Consider the following 17905-nt stretch of genomic DNA (forward strand, 5'->3'; position numbering starts at 1 on the left):
TACACTGTTTAACCAAATTTCTGGTGCATTTCTGGATGTCAAAATAAATATTGTATTTTGAGGAAGTGTTTCAATATCTCTTGCCAATTATGAGGCTGATCTATTTGTGAACTGTGCAAGTGCATGACTTATTTCAATTTGTGTTCCCACAATCAACCTGCCTTATGAAGGCATGTAAAATGACTTACAGCCTCTGTCATGGCTGTTATGTTACTGTTGATGATGACTAGTGTTCTCACAATTTTTGAAGTCAGGTCAGATGCTATGAAATAGTTGAGACCATAAGAATTTAAATGCTTGATGCCTGTTAAGTTATGTCCAAAATGAATTATTTGTGTTTCAATTATTATTTTTCGAGTTATTGTGTTTTGTTTTCTTTGATTTTGATTTGATCCCCCTCAGTGCGCTTTTTATGGGTATTAAAATGGACTCGATCCGTGGGTCCGTGGCGTCCGTCATCCGTCCGGTCCGTAACATTTGTCTTTACCGGAGCATAACTCTAGAAACCCTTCTAATGTTTCTTCACCAAACTTGGCACATAGATAGATCTGGTGGTGTACTGGTGCCTTTTGGTAGTTTTGGGAATTTGAATAAAATATTTTGGCGCTTTCCATGGCAACAAGTTTGACAGACCTTAGACTGAAATTGGTGGTAGTGCTCTTTTCTCGAGCAGAACTCTAAAACCGTTTCACTATTTCTTCACCAAACTTGGCACATAGATAGATCTGGTGGTGTACTGGTGCCTTTTGGTAGTTTTGGAATTCTGAATAAAATATTTTTGTCATTTCCATGGCAACAAGTTTGACTTAGCCTGAAATTGTGGTAGTGCTCTTTTCCGGAGCTGAACTCTAAAACTGTTCACTATTTCTTCACCAAACTTGGCACATAGATAGATCTGGTGGTGTACTGGTGCCTTTGGTAGTTTTGGAATTCTGAATAAAATATATTTTGGCTTCCATGGCAACAAGTTTGACTTAGACTGAAATTGGTTGGTAGTGCTCTTTTCCTCGAGCAGAACTCTAAAACCATTCAATATGTCTTCACCAAACCTTGGCATAGATAGGTCTGGTGGTGTACTGGTGCCTTTGGTGAAGTTTTTGGAATTTTGAATAAAATATTTTTGTCATTTCCATGGCAACAAGTTTGACTTAGCCTGAAATTGGTGGTAGTGCTCTTTTCCTCGAGCAGAACTCTAAAACTGTTCACTATTTCTTCACCAAACTTGGTACATAGATAGTTCTGGTGGTGTACTGGTGCCTTTTGGTAGTTTTGGAATTCTTAATAAAATATTTTTACGCGTTTCCATGGCAACAAGTTTGATTAGACTGAAATTAGTGGTTGTCCTCTTTTCCTCGAGCAGAACTCTAAAACCGCTCATCGTGTTTCTTCACCAAACTTGGCACATAGATAGATCTGGTGGTGTACTGGTGCCTTTTGGTAGTTTTGGAATTCTTGAATAAAATATTTTTGGCGCTTTCCATGGCAAACAAGTTTGACTTTAGACTGAAATTGGTGGTAGTGCTCTTTTCCTCGAGCTGAACTCTAAAACTGTTCACTATTTCTTCACCAAACTTGGTACATAGATAGATCTGGTGGTGTACTGGTGCCTTTGGTAGTTTTGGAATTCTGAATAAAATATTTTGATGCTTCCATGGCAACAAGTTTGACTTAGCCTGAAATTGTGGTAGTGCTCTTTCCCGGAGCTGAACTCTAAAACTGTTCACTATTTCTTCACCAAACTTGGCACATAGATAGATCTGGTGGTGTACTGGTGCCTTTGGTAGTTTTGGAATTTGAATAAAATATTTTTGGCATTTCCATGGCAACAAGTTTGACTTAGCCTGAAATTGTGGTAGTGCTCTTTTCCGAGCTGAACTCTAAAACTGTTCACTATTTTTCTTCACCAAACTTGGCACATAGATAGATCTGGTGGTGTACTGGTGCCTTTTGGTAGTTTTGGAATTTGAATAAAATATTTTGTCATTTCCATGGCAACAAGTTTGACTTTAGACTGAAATTGGTGGATAGTGCTCCTTTCTGAGCAGAACTTTAAAAAACCTTTTCAATACTCTCCTTCCACTTTTCTATATACTAATAACCTAAATATTTGACATAATCATAACTCTCGAGACATAATCACTGAAGAGTATTTTGCCATTATGGGGATATTGATGACTTTGTCTTCTTTGTAATTATGACCAAATGACAGATGACTTAAAGCTACCAAGTTAACTGATGACTCGTCTCTGTGCCTACGCAGAGACAAATATGGACACTATTCTCGACTGAAGAACATGGGCATCATGCATCTAAGAGGAAGACACCGGCACTATCCGCATGATAGCATGAACATAGGAACTATCCACACACAGAAGAGCTGCAGACACCTGCCACAAGCAGAACAGGAAGCCGTGGCACCATTCACAAGCAGAAGAAAGTAGGTACTATCCGGCAGACAGTAGGAAAGGGGCACCATCCACAAGACAGAGGAAAGGGCACTTCACACAAGACAGAGTATAAACCACTATCCACCGGCAGGGTGAAAGGGGCATCATCCAGCAGACAGAGAAAGGGGGCACCATCCACAGACAGTGGAAAGGGGGCACTTTGCCACAGACAGAGAAAGACAAAGCACCATCCACGGCAGGGGAAAGGGGGCACTTTTGCCACAGACAGAGGAAAGGGGCACTTGCCACAGACAGAGGAAAGGAGGCACCATCCACAGACAGAGTGAAAGGGCACTTGCCACAGACAGAGGAAACCATCCACCGCGTAGCAGGGGAAAGGGGCATCATCCACAGACAGAGGAAAGGGGCACCATCCACAGACCTTGGAAAAGGTACCTGGCTACAGATCACAGAGGAAATGGGGCACCATCCACGGGCAGGGGAAAGGGGCACTCATCCACAGACAGAGGTGAAGGGGCACGCCATCCACAGACAGTGGAAAGGGGGCACTTCTGCCACAGACAGAGGAAATGGGGCACTATCCACTGGCAGGGGAAAGGGGCACTCTGCCACAGACAGAAGGAAGGGGCCACTATCCACGGCAGGTGGAACATGTGGGCACTATTCACAGGAAGAGGAAAGAGGGCACTATCCACTATCCAGTGAAAGGGATGACCATGCGACATATGATTACAATCATGCCAGATCAGAAACAGATCACACCTCGAGAGAAGACGGAGCAGAAGACCAAGTTGGGCGGACCTGCCCAGGTGAGGGTAGTTCTTTCTCTATTTCTGTAGGCCTTCCAGAATTTGAGAGATGAAAATGACAGCAGAATGTTGTCAAGCGACAACCTGGGGTACAGCGAACTCTAACAGACCCGTAGTATAGAATAGCTTAGTTCAGCTTTGCATCTCGATGGTAAATGTTGCATACTGACTTGGAAACATGGCCTTCAACATCAAATTCAAGGTTTTTCAGTGCCTGTGTCAGGTAGAAACACAGCATATAATGTCACCTTCAGTGTTTCAGTTCCATGGCAGTTACTAAAGATTGACCAGTGAAACATTTCTTGACCAGTAATCCCTAAGGCTGTCCGCTCCTAAGTCAGACAGAAATAATACATACAATACAATAACCTTCAGGTCAATGTTTCCTTCCATAGTGTATATTGGCCATTGACAAGTAAAACGTGGTTTTGACCTGCTGACTTTGATTCATCATCGCATCCCAGTTGTGTAGATTATGCTAGTCACTGATTGTGTTCTCCAGTGAGTGAGTGAGTTTCAGTCTTACCGCAGTCAGCAATATTCCAGCTATATGGCGGCAAGCGTCTGTAAACAATCTTGACCAGACAATCCAGTGATCAACAGCATGAGCATCGATTCGCATTGGGAACCATTGACATGCAGTCAACCAAGTCAGTGAGCCCGACGCACCCTATCCCCGTTAAGTCACCCCTAGACAAGCATGCATTTCCAGATTTCTTTCATGATACATCTTTGACGATGAAGCCACCAAGTAATGCCGTTTCTTGGCATGTCAAACAACTGAGGGAAGATGGAGATGAACCAGCTGTCCGCCCGCTGCTGATCGCCACCCGCCAAAGCGGTATGTTAGTGAAACCGTATTAATGTCGTATGGATGTATTTGTCCTCACCGACAAGCACCAGGCCGGGAATAACACGCGTCACCTTGGCGCCTTTTTGGTATGATGCATCCAAGGATCAAACCACCAATCTTCTTTTAAATTCCACCAGCCAAACATCAGTGAAAAAATGCGCGGCATTGAATTTCATCTCAGAAGTTTATTTTTGCAAACCACTCCTATGACACTCAGAGACTTCATACCTGGATTTATCTTCTCTACAATGAGAATCAGTTGGACATTGATTAGATGATATGCAAGGTGAAGGTCACTCAGTATAATGCAGCTGTCCAAAAACTTGTGTAGTTTTATGAATGGCATTTGATAAGACTTGGTATATGTGGTCCTAAAAGATGGCTCTTTGATTGCATCAACTTTGGGGCATTCACCAAAGGAGGGGGATGAGGCTGCTCCAGTTGATGAATTGTAGTACAAACATACTTCAGTTTTTCTCTGAGAGTTTGTTGATCGACAAGATCATAACATATTTGTCCCTGCCACACTCTTCCAATCAGGGAACTTAGCCTAAGGCTGTGTTCATATGTCAGTTACATGGCAGTCTGACGAACCTGGCATGATAATGGTGACTGTTATCTTACTCCGATGGACATAACAACCTCGGTACCTAAAAGGTTGGCCTCTATCATTATTCATTACCAGAGCTTCATGATGAGTTTGTTTGCATTTGCCGTGGTGTTGTTCCAGATGACTGAGGCCGGAGTGGGAGGACAGATTGGAGACATGCTGCAGACTCGGTAGGTGGTAATACACCTATGACTACACCTCAATACATCATGAACAGTCAATACCTAGAATATCGCTGAGCGCTGTGTTAAACAATGTAAACAAACAAACAGGAGTAATGATCATGATGACATCTCAGTGTCATCGGGAATAAGACATGGTGACACTTCATAAAATAAAGATAATGATGATGCATGAGCCGTGATCCGAAAATGCATGATTGCACCACGGCATGCCAGGAATAGACATGACACCTCTGTACAGCTAAGAGTAGGCATGATGATACCTTTAGAAGTGCATCTCAGTACACCACATGGACACAGCATAGTCGTATCATGATAACACCTCAGCAATCTGCATAGGCATGATGACACGGATCAGAGTAGACATGGTGGAAACTCACAGTACACGGAGCAGGCACAACGATCAACCAGGAACAGGGCAACCACACCCACCATTACAACTAAGAGTAGGCATGATGACACCCTCAGTGCATCCGCAGTAGGCATGATGACACCCCAGCGTAATCGGCAGAGCAGGCACCATTTATCAACCCCCAGCACCACCAGGAATAAGGCATGATGACACCTTTAGAACTCCAGGAACAGGCATGGTGACACCTTAATAACCAGTAACAGGCATGATGACAATCTTAGTACAACCAGGTATAGAGCATGATGATCCACCACCCTGAATCACTTCAGAGTAAGCATAATGACAGCTCAGCACATGAACAGGCATGATGGCATCTCTGCACATCAACAACATGTTCTCTACCACCCCAATTTGAAAGGCCTTTACGTACGAAAAGTAACTTGATAATTCTTCTCGATGTTGCATCATTAGCCTGACGAATTGCCTTCAATTTAATTAACCACCTGGTACCAAAATCCTTATTCAGTCATTCCTGGAAATAATTGTAACAATATTCCCTGTTACATAACAGCCTGTAATAGTGTATTTTGTAGTGTGAAGAAAAATGTTCATAGTGATTTAATAGTATTTTCTTCAAAGCGATTAACATTGATAAATGTTGTTTTAGTTTGACTTGGTTGATAATACAAGCTCACAGGTTGATTGTTCTGTGCAAAGTGCAGAACTGATGACGCTAACTCCAAAATAGGAGCTTATATGCTAGAAATGCGTGTCCCGGATATTTAGCATACCGCAATGAGATAGAAGACCTGCATGTGTGAAGATGATCTTCATCCTCATCTCAAGTTATTTTTTCACATGTCTCTTTTTGTGCTTTCTTTGTTTCAGTCCAGCTTCAACGAATCCTCACAGAAGATGAGGCAGTCGCGTGGCCCTCCAGGTGTCACGCCTTAACCTGGGCTCTGTTGTCCTTCCGCCAGAAGTAAATACAGCGATGTCAGTGATATGATGCAGACTGTCCAGAATTTAACCCCAGGGATAGATGCAAGACGGTTCACCAGGATCAGCAATATCTTCAAACACAGTTCCGCCAGTGTAGGTGTCGCCAGTAGCAGTGTCAAATGTAATGTAATTCTTTACAAATCAGTGACTCGCTAACTCAGGGATTGCAGACTACAATTGTCAGTATGAGAAGATGTGGCACAAATATGTCTTGAGATTTTGCATACCACAACTGACACTGGTAATAGGCTACTAATATTTTCGTCTACGCCAAGAGCAATTTACTATATTGTAAATCATGAAAATATATGAGTTCTTCTGAGGTGTAGGATCCAGGGGAGAATATGTTGTTGGAGTGGTTGTTGTTATTATCCCTCAACGCCGCTTTTCTTGGTATTAAAATGGACTCACGCCAGCAGTCTGCGGAACATTTTGAGTTTTTCCGGAGCAGAACTTTAAACTGTTCTTTTCTCTTCACCAAACTCTGGCACATGGATAGATCTGGTGGTGTACTGGTGCTTTCGTAGTTTTGATATTCTGAATTAAATATCTTTGATGCTTCCATATAAACAAGTTTGACTAGACTGAAATTGATGGTTGTGCTCTTTCCTCGTAGCAGAACTCCAAAATCGTTAGGTCAAAACTCGGCACATACAATTAATATCTGTGGTAAACTGGTGCCTTTGTGGTAGTTTGGGAATTTTAATAAAAATATTTTTATTGTCGTTCCATGGCCCAACAAGTTTGATCTGGACTGAATTGGTGGCAGTGCTCTTTTCCCGAACAGAACTCTAAAACCGTTTCACTATTTCTTTTCTAAACTTCAAGGCACACAGACTGGCTTGGCGGTACCTGGTGCCCTTACGGCAGTTTCGCGACTTCGAACAAAATAATTCCCGGTATCTACGCCAACGAAGCTTGGACTTAGACGGGAAACTAGTTTCTGCCTTCCCGAACTATTAAAAACTTTCAAACTCTCCTTCAAACATCCACCCTTCATACACCAAAACATTCATTTGACATAATCAAAACCAGTAGACATATTCATGAAGAGTATTTTGCCATTGCAGGATAATTGATGACACTGTTCCTCTTGTTAAATTACTAATTCTGGTGTATTTCTGGTTTATAGGTGACAATTGGCAGGTTGTTAAACTTCCCAAAACTAGCAATCAGCAAGCCGTCGTGATAACTCACCACACATTGACCCTGCAGGTCTCTCACCTCCAACCAGAACATGTTTCAAGGTGTTTCTTCCTCCAGACCAGAACATGTTTCAAGATTGTTTTAACCTCCAGACCAGAACTTCATTTCTAAGGTGTTCCACCTCCAGACCGACCAGAAACATGTTTCTGCAGGTGTTCCGCCACCAAACCAGAACTTGTTCAAAGGTGTTTCGCCTCCCAACCGAATCAACTTCGTTTCTGCAAGATTATTACCACCTCCAGATCAGAACAATGTTTCAAAAGGTGTTCCACCTCCAGAACCAGAACATGTTTCGGGTGTTCTACCTCCAGACCAGAATGGGAACATGTTTGAGGTGTTCTCTTTCCTCCAGATCAGAACATCCTTCAAGGTGTTCAACCACCAAACCAGAAGCGTGATCCCAATATGGGACTACGCAGAAGCATTCCCTCAGGAATGTTCTAGTATGACTTCGGGCAAGCACCCTCACGAAGATTCCACAGTTCCTTTATGGATTATAGTTCCAGTTCTCACCCACGGGCCAGTGTTGACAAAATTCCACAGGTAGTAATCTTCACTCTGGCCTTGCCCTCAAGGCTCTTGTTCAGCTTTGATTACACCTCTACAAGTTATCATGCGCTATTATCAACCCCACTTCCTAGTTATGAAGCTCCTAAACCACCACCGCCACCTCCTGTATGAGATGTGTGACTTCGATCTTGTAGGTGTGAGGTCGGAATTCATCAAGGTGATAGATCTTTAGCACAGCATATCATGGAGAAAGCAATGAAGATGTCTCGATAACTTTAAGTCCCATTAGGTTTGCTTTTATGATTTTGTTTATGGATGTCAACCCCAAATAGAGGAAATGGAGATCTATGTTTTGCTGCATTTTTCTTACACATTTAAGAATTAAGTGCAAACAGATAGCCTGATTGGCATGTGTTCATTTCAAAAAGGTGCTTGGGGAGGTGGGTAGCCCAGTGGTTAAGCGTTAAGCCGTCAATACACTTAAAGACCCGGCTTAGATTCCTTGAAATAGGTAACGCAGGAAGCCCATTTTGGGGTTCCTTACCATAATATCTGCTGGAATATTGCCTAAAAGCTAAAACCCAACCAACTCATCATGACATTCAAATGCAAACGCAAATGTTTCTAAACAGGAGTTCTAAGTAACCGAAAGTATATATAGTTCATTGGTTTAAACTAAGGCTTTGTACTACCATGGTATCTGTGACACAAGGGGATTTTCTTAGCTGAAGTGCAATTCAACAAAACAATCTTGTTACCTCGGACTGATTGGTCTTTCTATCAAGAGTTCTAAAACTGATTTCTGAAAATTCTACTTGCACTCCGAATGTCAAAAATCAGTTATAAATTAGATCTAACATGGAAGACTGTAGTTGGTTTTGAAAATTATGTTTGTGTAAAACTTCGACATTTTATGTGAGATGGTACAGAATGATTACATTGTATATATAGTGTATATAAACAATAAAATGATTAAACATCCTACATGCTTTCTTGTTTGTTTGTGTAGAGACGAATACCCGCATATTTTACCATATGTCTGCGCGTGGTCTTCAACATTGCATAGTCTCTACTGATTACAGGTGAAAGCGGTGCACTCTTACTTCAACAACCGTGCACGCGATTATAGCGGTACAAGGCCTTCGGTTCAGTCCATTTCAGTTCCGGCATATGAGAACTTACTTACAGGGAAGATGCGGGGTCTAGCAGAGACCTGCATAGATTTTGACAAAATGACATCAGATTTCTAGACCTTTGAAAGCATTTTAAAAGGTCATTAAATGACAGATGGAAAACCAAAATTTCTGAACGCTATCACGGCAACCGCAAAGGCAAAAATAATTACCATCACCACGTCGCATACCGCTTTCACCCCTAATACTCAATACGTGATAAGTAATTGCAGTATACTTGGCTTATGATAGATTAACATTAAACGTAATGTAACTTTTAAATCTTTCTTTCAACTTACAGATGCCGAGGGAGTACTTTTCTACTTTCTATCTCCTTCAAAGGAAACATACTCTTTTGACATATGCAGTTTGAAGAATCAAGTGTTACAGAAACTACAAGCAATAATCTGAGTGTGGGCCATATGCCCATAATTAACATGGTGAATACATAAAGGGGTTTACGGGCCCCCTTAGAGTTTAGGACTACCACAAACATTGCCTGGGAACTTTCATCACATGGAATTATTCATTAGAGGAAAATGGCTTCATTAATGCATGTGATTTTAAGATTACTGCTATTATATAACGGCATGCTGCCAACCGCATGTTAACTGGGATAATTTAATTCCGCAGCTCCATCCTAAACCAGGGTCTTATGGGTATCCACATTAAATGTAACACCGAGAACAATAGGGTTGGTTTCTATGGTAGTCTAAGTTAACGCTCGTCACGTACCGCACATGCATTTGTTTCACTGTTCCAACTACTACGCTTACCCCCTTGTAACGCAAACCAATAATATCGATTCGAATCTATGATCGTTTGTTACCCAACTGTTATCTTAAGTTGAATAAAATTCTGAGATTTAAATGTTCAATTGGCAAGGTAAAATTATATGGATTCGCAATCTAAATTTCACTCTATTTGATTTACTTATTTATTTAAAGTGAAATTCATCGGTACGTGTACACTGCAAACAGCCTATAAGTGCACAAGACCTATGATCGATCTTGATGAATGTCACTTAAAATCCTTTACCATGAATGATAAATCATACCGTACCCGGGTCCGTCATTGAGTCAATATTTAACGCCGGAATCACTTTGACTATTGTGTGAATCAGTCTATTGAGCCAATTCATTTCATTGTGCAAAATGTACTGATATACTAATATCAACCTATTCATATTAAGTAAACATTCTCCCGAAGTATCATTTCTTGCGTATTTTTCTTTGTACAACAAAGAGTTTTATGGATATACATGTACAACTTCTTTTATTATTAATGAGTGACATTTCGCGTAGCTACTAACAATCGGATCAAGCAAGTGATGCTACTCAGAAGTACTTCTTCTAGTATTGAACTTTTCACTCTTGCCCCTGGAAGCCAGGTACCGGGCAAAACACTGAACCCGCCACCCAGCATGACAACATTGGCATTGAAAGTGGTTTGTATCAAGTATACACTACAGCACTCTGCTTTCACTTTCGCAATATTTGTCCATGCCATGCGGGAAATAAAAATATCATCGCTGGCAGAAGTGAGTGAGTTTAGTTTTCGCCCGGCTTTAGCAACATTCCAGCAATATCTCGGCAGGCGACAATGTAAGAAATGGGCTTCAATATCAACTGCACCCAACATGGGGAATAAGAGGGTCTTTGGTGTGACGAGCCAAACACCTTAACCAACTCCGCTACCTACCCAGCCGGCCACCAGTATTATTTAGGCATGTAATAAATATAATCTCTCATACAATGTGCCTGGAGATGCACTTCAGTTAACAAAATTTCATTTTTTCTGATTTTTAGTTTAGAACTGGCTTAGCTAATAATCATTGTAAGTGCGTATCCAATCCCACAGTGTTGTGGTTTTGCACCTCAGGGGTGTAAATAACTTTAAAATTGCTAGTGTACTCCGTACAGTGGCACATGTAAAATCACTTGGGTTCTGATAATTTTCCACTATACCAGCTGTTTTCTTGTTGATTTTTTAAATAAACAACATAATTAACATTGGAAAGTCAACTGACACCGTACAGTGTGATATATACAAATTTGCTTGCTGCCCGACAGAAAAACACTGGACTCGATGGCCGGGCAATGGGTTATTTCCACCCTTTGACTGTTACTAGAGAGAACTCTGGAAAGTAGTTTTAGTGACAGTGTTTGCAAGAACTCCGTGGTGCACTTTTTGATGGGTTCAATGCTGCCTATCCCTATTCATGCAGTAGGCAGCACCTCAATCTGACAAGGTCTTGCAAAGCGCTACCGTCATCTCTGCATGAACACTGTTGAAAACAACCTAAATCATTTTAAAAGCGCTGATCCAGTTTAATAGTGTTTCTTTTTGCAACAAACATTCGCTACCCGTTTCCTCTATATCTGGCACTTGCCAATAAGTTAAAATCAAGACATCAGTTAAAATTTAAGTATGACAGCTAATGAAAACCAATGCTCTAAAGTCCACAAATTGGGGCACAGCCTCCTTTGAGTGGTAAAATGATGGAGATAAGATGTGTTCTAACAGTTCATCCTTGAGGACACACTAGTTGCAAATTGATACAAGACTGTACAGTTTATAATTTCCTGGATTGACATTATCACTTTGTAAGACTCCTCCAGGTAATGCTAATAAAGGTCGTCACCTGCGCTCCTGCACTTTCGTTGAAGATCCAGCTTAAAATCATTTTTGTTCACAGGGATGTATTTCTTGGGATTTTCTAAGTATTCGAACAGAGTAGTCTTGGACCAGGTGATACCTGTACAACAAAAATGAAAATATTTTAGTGACACTTACATGTTGACACAAACATGATATACAAACACTATACATAATGTATGATATACAAATTGCCATGGCAAAGGCATAAATTACAAGGAAAAAGCATGTAACATAACGTTCCATCTTTGACCACTTTCTAAAATGTACAGCATTGTGTATTTCCAAGGAAAAAGCATGTTTAGATATTTGCAATTCAATGCGAAAGCAGAAGAAACTAAAGGTGGAAACTAAGGTCACTATTTAGGGGATGGTAACAGGAAAAATTCAGCTGAAAACTTAGTATTAAGGGCCATCGAATGGTGGGTTCAGATGATTCACAGAATTGATCAATTTGAACAAAATCTAATGGATCGAGGGAAAATTGCCATCCCTGCTATTCCTCAAAACTTGTGGCTTGTCCTGGACAGACAAACACTGTAGATTACATTGTCACCTGGCTGCAGTGATTAGACGCACTTGAGAACTTAAGGTGATAGCCCCTCAAAAGACCTACAATCATTGAATTCTACTTGTCCTCAATATATCTGTAGTGCTAGGTGGGTGGGTAAAGTGTGAAAGGCCTTCGCTATTTGTTCACAATCTGTTGTACTTTTTAGCTGTGGTGACTATTTGGATAACATGAAGTTGTGGCTTGAACAGTAGCATCTGCCAACCTGCAATCAATAATAAAACAACAAAGTCGAATATCACCAAGCAAATTTACTATATTACTTATAGCCAAGTAACTTAAAGGTTGGGGTTAATAAAATCTAAATTACTGTCAAACTGAGCTTGATCAATGTTCACTAAATAACACGTAAAAACGTGGAAAGAGGCAGTTGCCGTTACCTTTGTTCTTGTTAGCATCTGTGTAGGAGAACCTTGGTGCTTGGTCCAGCCTTTAGGCCCAATAAGCCCATTCAAACAGAAAATCAGCCGGAAGCTTTCTACCCTTCTTCACAACACGGCTAATGGGCACACCTCTGAATCGAAGCTTATTCCTCTCAGGATTCTCCGGTGTATGCCGGCCATTTCAAACCACCGAAAATTAATAAACAAACTGTTTCGTCGGCACAAATCATGATAACGGTGTTCAACACCGCCATAAGCCCAGGTCATTATGATAATCTTTGCTGTTATACAACAAGTTGCTTTTGCCTACAGCATTTGAATTCAGAGACACCTAAATATTCAACATCTAACAAAAGAGCCCTGGACCTTGCTAAGATGCTGGCAGCAACACATTGACATTGTTTGATTAACTCATTTCATTTCTACCAGCTTCCTTTTATTATTCCCACTCTGCTAACCATATGTGGTTGATGTTTAAATAAGTAACACACAAAGTGTTGCTATTGGAAACAATTAAGGATAAACTCCGAGTTTAAACAAGTAGAAACAATCAATTTTGTTTAATGTCCGTATGTTTTTAATGATTAAACACAAAAGTAATATCAAAAACAAATCAAAATATTGTATTACAATGCTTCGACCTACCACAACAACGACGGGGAAACACTCTGACAACTTAGCTAAAATGATCACCAAAGAGGCACCTCACAACTTAGCGTAAACAATGCTTTACATTTGTTTTGCGTAAACAAGGAACTTAAAAGTATCCTGTTACTCCTAATGGATAGATCTTGTTAGCAAACTTTGTTTCTGTAAAGCATCAGTGGCTTTTTGAACATGTTGAGGTACCTTCTACCTCACTTCTGTGAACGTGTTGACCCATACCTATGTGCATAATACACTTATCTTCCGGGTAGGACTGCTCCACAGGGTAGGTATTGTTGAATTAAAATCGATCTGATTTTAATCCAACAACATTCCTGCCTTCCACAATGACTGAACTTTGGGTTGTATCCATCCCTTGGCGGTTAAGTAATGCCACATGTTTGACAGCTAAAATACCTCATTTTACGCAAACATTCACACGTGGTTCATTCATGACCTTGTGAACAATCACGTGACCTTCTCTCAAAGCTCACACGCACATATTCATCAACGTTTCAAACAACATCCTGATATGACAGAATTTCTTTCTTCAAAACTTTTACATTTACAAGAAAGTATCCATACGAATAGTTCTTAGGAAATTTCCCAAAAATAGTCGGTCTGTCAGTTTTGTCATTGAACTGTCCACAACAGGCGGCGTTCGACAGAATTTCAAAGAAACGTCTGTTTTACTCTCACATAGGTCTTAAATCAATGTCAAAACATGACTACCCTTCATATCCATCAACTTCTCTGACCTGAACTAATGGAAATAGGCCGATTTTACCAAAAACTCACATGTTTGTCCTCGAACGTTCCTGGTGAGATACCGGTAAACCAGCTACAGCTATGGCTGCCTTTATGAAAGGACTGTGACGTCACTTTGAGGTCATGGGATGATTTCATTTTGGATGGAAGGGGGTTTTGATATTACTCTACGTATCATTTCTTAATATTCGATTAACACGATATATCGCCTTTTGCGATATATGTTAAATATATTCAACATTTGTTGTTTGGCTATGTTCATAACATGTGTAAATTCAATGAATTTAGACAGTAACTTGGGATAAATTCTAAATATCCCTCAAATAAGTAGACTAATCCTGATCTGGTTCCGGATTCTGGCTGATGTCATCAAACCCGTTTCTTTTCGAAACCCTCCATCGACGCAATTTTACACACCAAAACCGTCTCTTTTGAAACAGTAATCGATTCAAATTAAAATTCTCAACTTATGTATTTCAGATAGGTAAGAACAAAGACAAACACATTCTCAGTACATGATGCAACAGCTTGCTATTGATTTTGCCATAGTTATTGTTTTCTGTTCAATGTAATGAAAAACTACACGTAGTCATTCGTGGAAATGCTATCACTAAGTACTGTATGTATATTAACATCAAGTTATATTTGTGGACAAACGCTAATGTTGAGACAGTAACATATAAGAAAAAATGCCATCACCAGTATCGTCAATAAAGCATACCACTCACACACAAACACAACGTACTACACACTCTGACCTCGTCTTTTGTTTATAAATATGAAATTAACCCAAACAAAGTTAAGGCTTAGATAGGCCTACGCACGCACAAAGACGTAAATGTGACGTAAATAATGTGTCTATCATTAAGTTCTCGAACGGCCAGGTAGTAGAAACATTTATGTTATATATATACTTCTAAAAAGTTAAAGTACACCAAATTCCGTCATATTACTGCAGCTGACGTACACATACCGGTGCACGACATACAAACACACGTTTTAACAATTTAAATTCGTCCGACAAGGACTGATGTTTCTGTACGTTAATTTCCATTGCTTGTTTACATGTTTAATCAGAATATTATATTGTTTTTATATAATTTCAGTACCCTGGTTTGATTTTGTTCATTTATGTTCTCCAGCTTTATTTTTTCAGTAAATGTGACAAAGTTGTTTTACACTTCCACGAGAAACCAGTCAGCATTGAGAGCACCGGGTAAGGACAATTAAACTAATTAAAACCCGCTTTACAACGAGCAATTCTGGCTATTGTCCAGATGTTTGAGCGATTACGTCACCCGTAAACATGTCAACTTTTGATCTTCGGGGGTCTTATCAAAACATTTTAATGTTAAAACCCACAGTATCCAAGTTGTTTGTGACGTTTAGCATGTTTCGTCACGAATGACTTTGTTGTTAAAAAATATACATGTATTTATAGTTCTCTTTTTTTACACTGAACAAAGTCCATACGCCGATATATATATATGGCCTATCATGGGCGGATCCAGGAATTTTGAAAGGAGGGTTCAGGGGTTCGACCCCCTGGCTCCGCCAACGCAAAAAAGATCTTAAATGAGATCTTAAGTCATTTTCAAAAGGGGGGTCCAACACCTGAACACCAACCCCCAACCCCAACCCCTCTGCGCGCCTATGCATTGAAGAATTGTTCAAGTTTGTTCATGTTCATTGAAGCCATTATTTTCACACCCTTCCATTTGAAGCAAAAGGAACCTGATCTTTGATACGGCCCCTGCTGGTTGTAATATGACCTTCAGCTAATTGCCTCGGGGTACCCTAACCTACATTACGTAACTTCGAGTTTACGGCGTAATGACTTACGTAGGTGTAATGACTTTTACATCATACAAGACATGTTCCTATGGTGACGGAATAAAGGACATACATAGTTTTACCAACCTTTTAATTGCACAAGACACGGGGAAGGTATGTTTCTATGATGAGTGAGTGTGTTTAGTTTTACGCCGCAGTATTACATTATTAGTATCAGCAGTACTACAACAGTATCATGACGGGGGACGCCGGGGATGGGGCTCACACACTGTACCCATGTGGGGAATCGAACCCGGATCATCAACGTACGTGACGACTAAGCTACGCCACCGCCCCGTTTCTATAATGAAACAGGGCATCGTTAACGTTAGATCGTCCAAGATCTTATAGCAACATGAGGACCGCCCCGTGGTGTAGTGGTTAGAGCGTCCGCCCGGAGAGTGGAAGGTCGCGGGTTCGATCCCCGACCGCGTCATACCAAAAGACGTTAAAATATGGTACTTGTTGGTCTCTGCCTGGCGCTTAAATTGGCATTAATTGTTACAACAAGGACTCGTCGGCTCGGAGTCAGTATAATGTGTCTGAGTGGGGTATTCATGCTTCACTGCGGCATGGTATCTCAGTGGGCTAGCACTATAAAACCAGCTTAAGTCTGGGCTAGTACAAGCAGCCGCACATACACATACACACGCATGCACGTTTGTTTGTTTGATGCTGCGCTCAGCAATATTCTTGTCATATGGCGGCGGTTTGTAAATATTCGAGTCTGGACAAGACAACCCAATGGCGACGTGCACGTGCGAGCGTGTGTGCGTGTGCGCGCGTGTGGTTGCATGTAATAGTCTAGTGCACATTGACATACATGTTCCACTTGTGTAAGTCGAGTGAGTCACATACAAGCGTAATACATAATCAGTCAAATTCCAATTAATTGGATTTGGGTAGCTTAATGGTTAAAACGTTCCCACGTCACTTCCGGGTTCGATTCCCCACGTGTTGACAATGTGTGAAGCCCATTTCTGGTGTCCACTGCCGTGACGTTTCTGGAATATTGCTTAAAGCGGCGTAAAACCAAACTCAGTCAGTCAGTCAGTTAGTTACATGGCTCTCTGCTCATGATAGCCTTCTTATCATCATGCATCTGGGTCAGGCGGTGACCTAGATATGTAGTAAGACCTCGTGACCTGACCTACTAAATCTGTACGACCTTTGTTAGGCCAGCTCTGAAACTACTAACCCACACTGTTGCACTAGGTGAATTCACATTGCACGAACCAGGTATAGTGGCTGGTGGTTGTATCTAACGTGAAGCTATGACAAGTTCAGGATTTGGCTCGCATGCAAAAACTCCTATGCCATGTTAGAACACGCCTGTTAAAAATGGAGCTTCGATTGTGATCTGTTGTACGGGGTTAAAGGTCTGTCATATACTTATCTACATGTTGGTGACGGTGACGGTGATAGTGTATTGTATGTATATATCAACTGATCGGTGTTATACAAGACATGCATTTTATAAGGTTGTGTCCGGGCAACTTAATATTTTTTATATTCAAAACACTTGAGTTTGGTTTACGATCGTAGTCCGTGAAGTGTGTGAACACGGGTGGATTTGGCATTAAATGCATCGATACTTTCACTTTCCACCTGATAACGCTTAGCAGAACTTGACTGCACGTCTTGAGTTACAGGTAGATCTGGACCTAATTCAAACAGCTCTGGAGGAACGGAAGGCCCTGTCACATTTGAGGCACTGCAGGGGTCAGAAACATACACTCGTGGGGGTCAATCACTATCTTTATGTAACCAAAACACAAAAACTTGTCTGGGCCCCATTTCACAAAGCTATCGGACCGCCTCCGTGGTGTAGTGGTTAGAGCGTCCGTCCGGAGAGCGGAAGGTCGCGGGTTCGATCCCCGGCCGCGTCATACCATAAGACGTTAAAATATGGTACTTGTTGGTCCCTGCCTGGCGTTCGGCAT

At 41.0% G+C, this 17905-nt stretch overlaps 2 long non-coding RNA genes across 2 annotated transcripts; one reads left to right on the forward strand and one right to left on the reverse strand.

Annotated features, from left to right (window-relative positions):
• The first annotated feature begins 4792 nt into the window (after positions 1-4792).
• Positions 4793-8483, forward strand: LOC124259451. Its single transcript, XR_006893838.1, has 3 exons — positions 4793-4857; positions 6103-6309; positions 7349-8483. It is a non-coding gene; the product is annotated as an uncharacterized LOC124259451 (long non-coding RNA).
• Positions 8484-11418: 2935 nt separating this feature from the next.
• On the reverse strand, positions 11419-12898 carry LOC124259450. The gene is made up of 2 exons (XR_006893837.1): positions 12714-12898; positions 11419-11862 (listed from the first exon to the last, which is right to left on the reverse strand). It is a non-coding gene; the product is annotated as an uncharacterized LOC124259450 (long non-coding RNA).
• Positions 12899-17905: the final 5007 nt, after the last annotated feature.

Source organism: Haliotis rubra, unplaced genomic scaffold (genome assembly GCF_003918875.1).
Source record: "Haliotis rubra isolate DU_JTF1 unplaced genomic scaffold, ASM391887v1 Scf721, whole genome shotgun sequence".
Classification (NCBI taxonomy): domain Eukaryota; kingdom Metazoa; phylum Mollusca; class Gastropoda; order Lepetellida; family Haliotidae; genus Haliotis; species Haliotis rubra.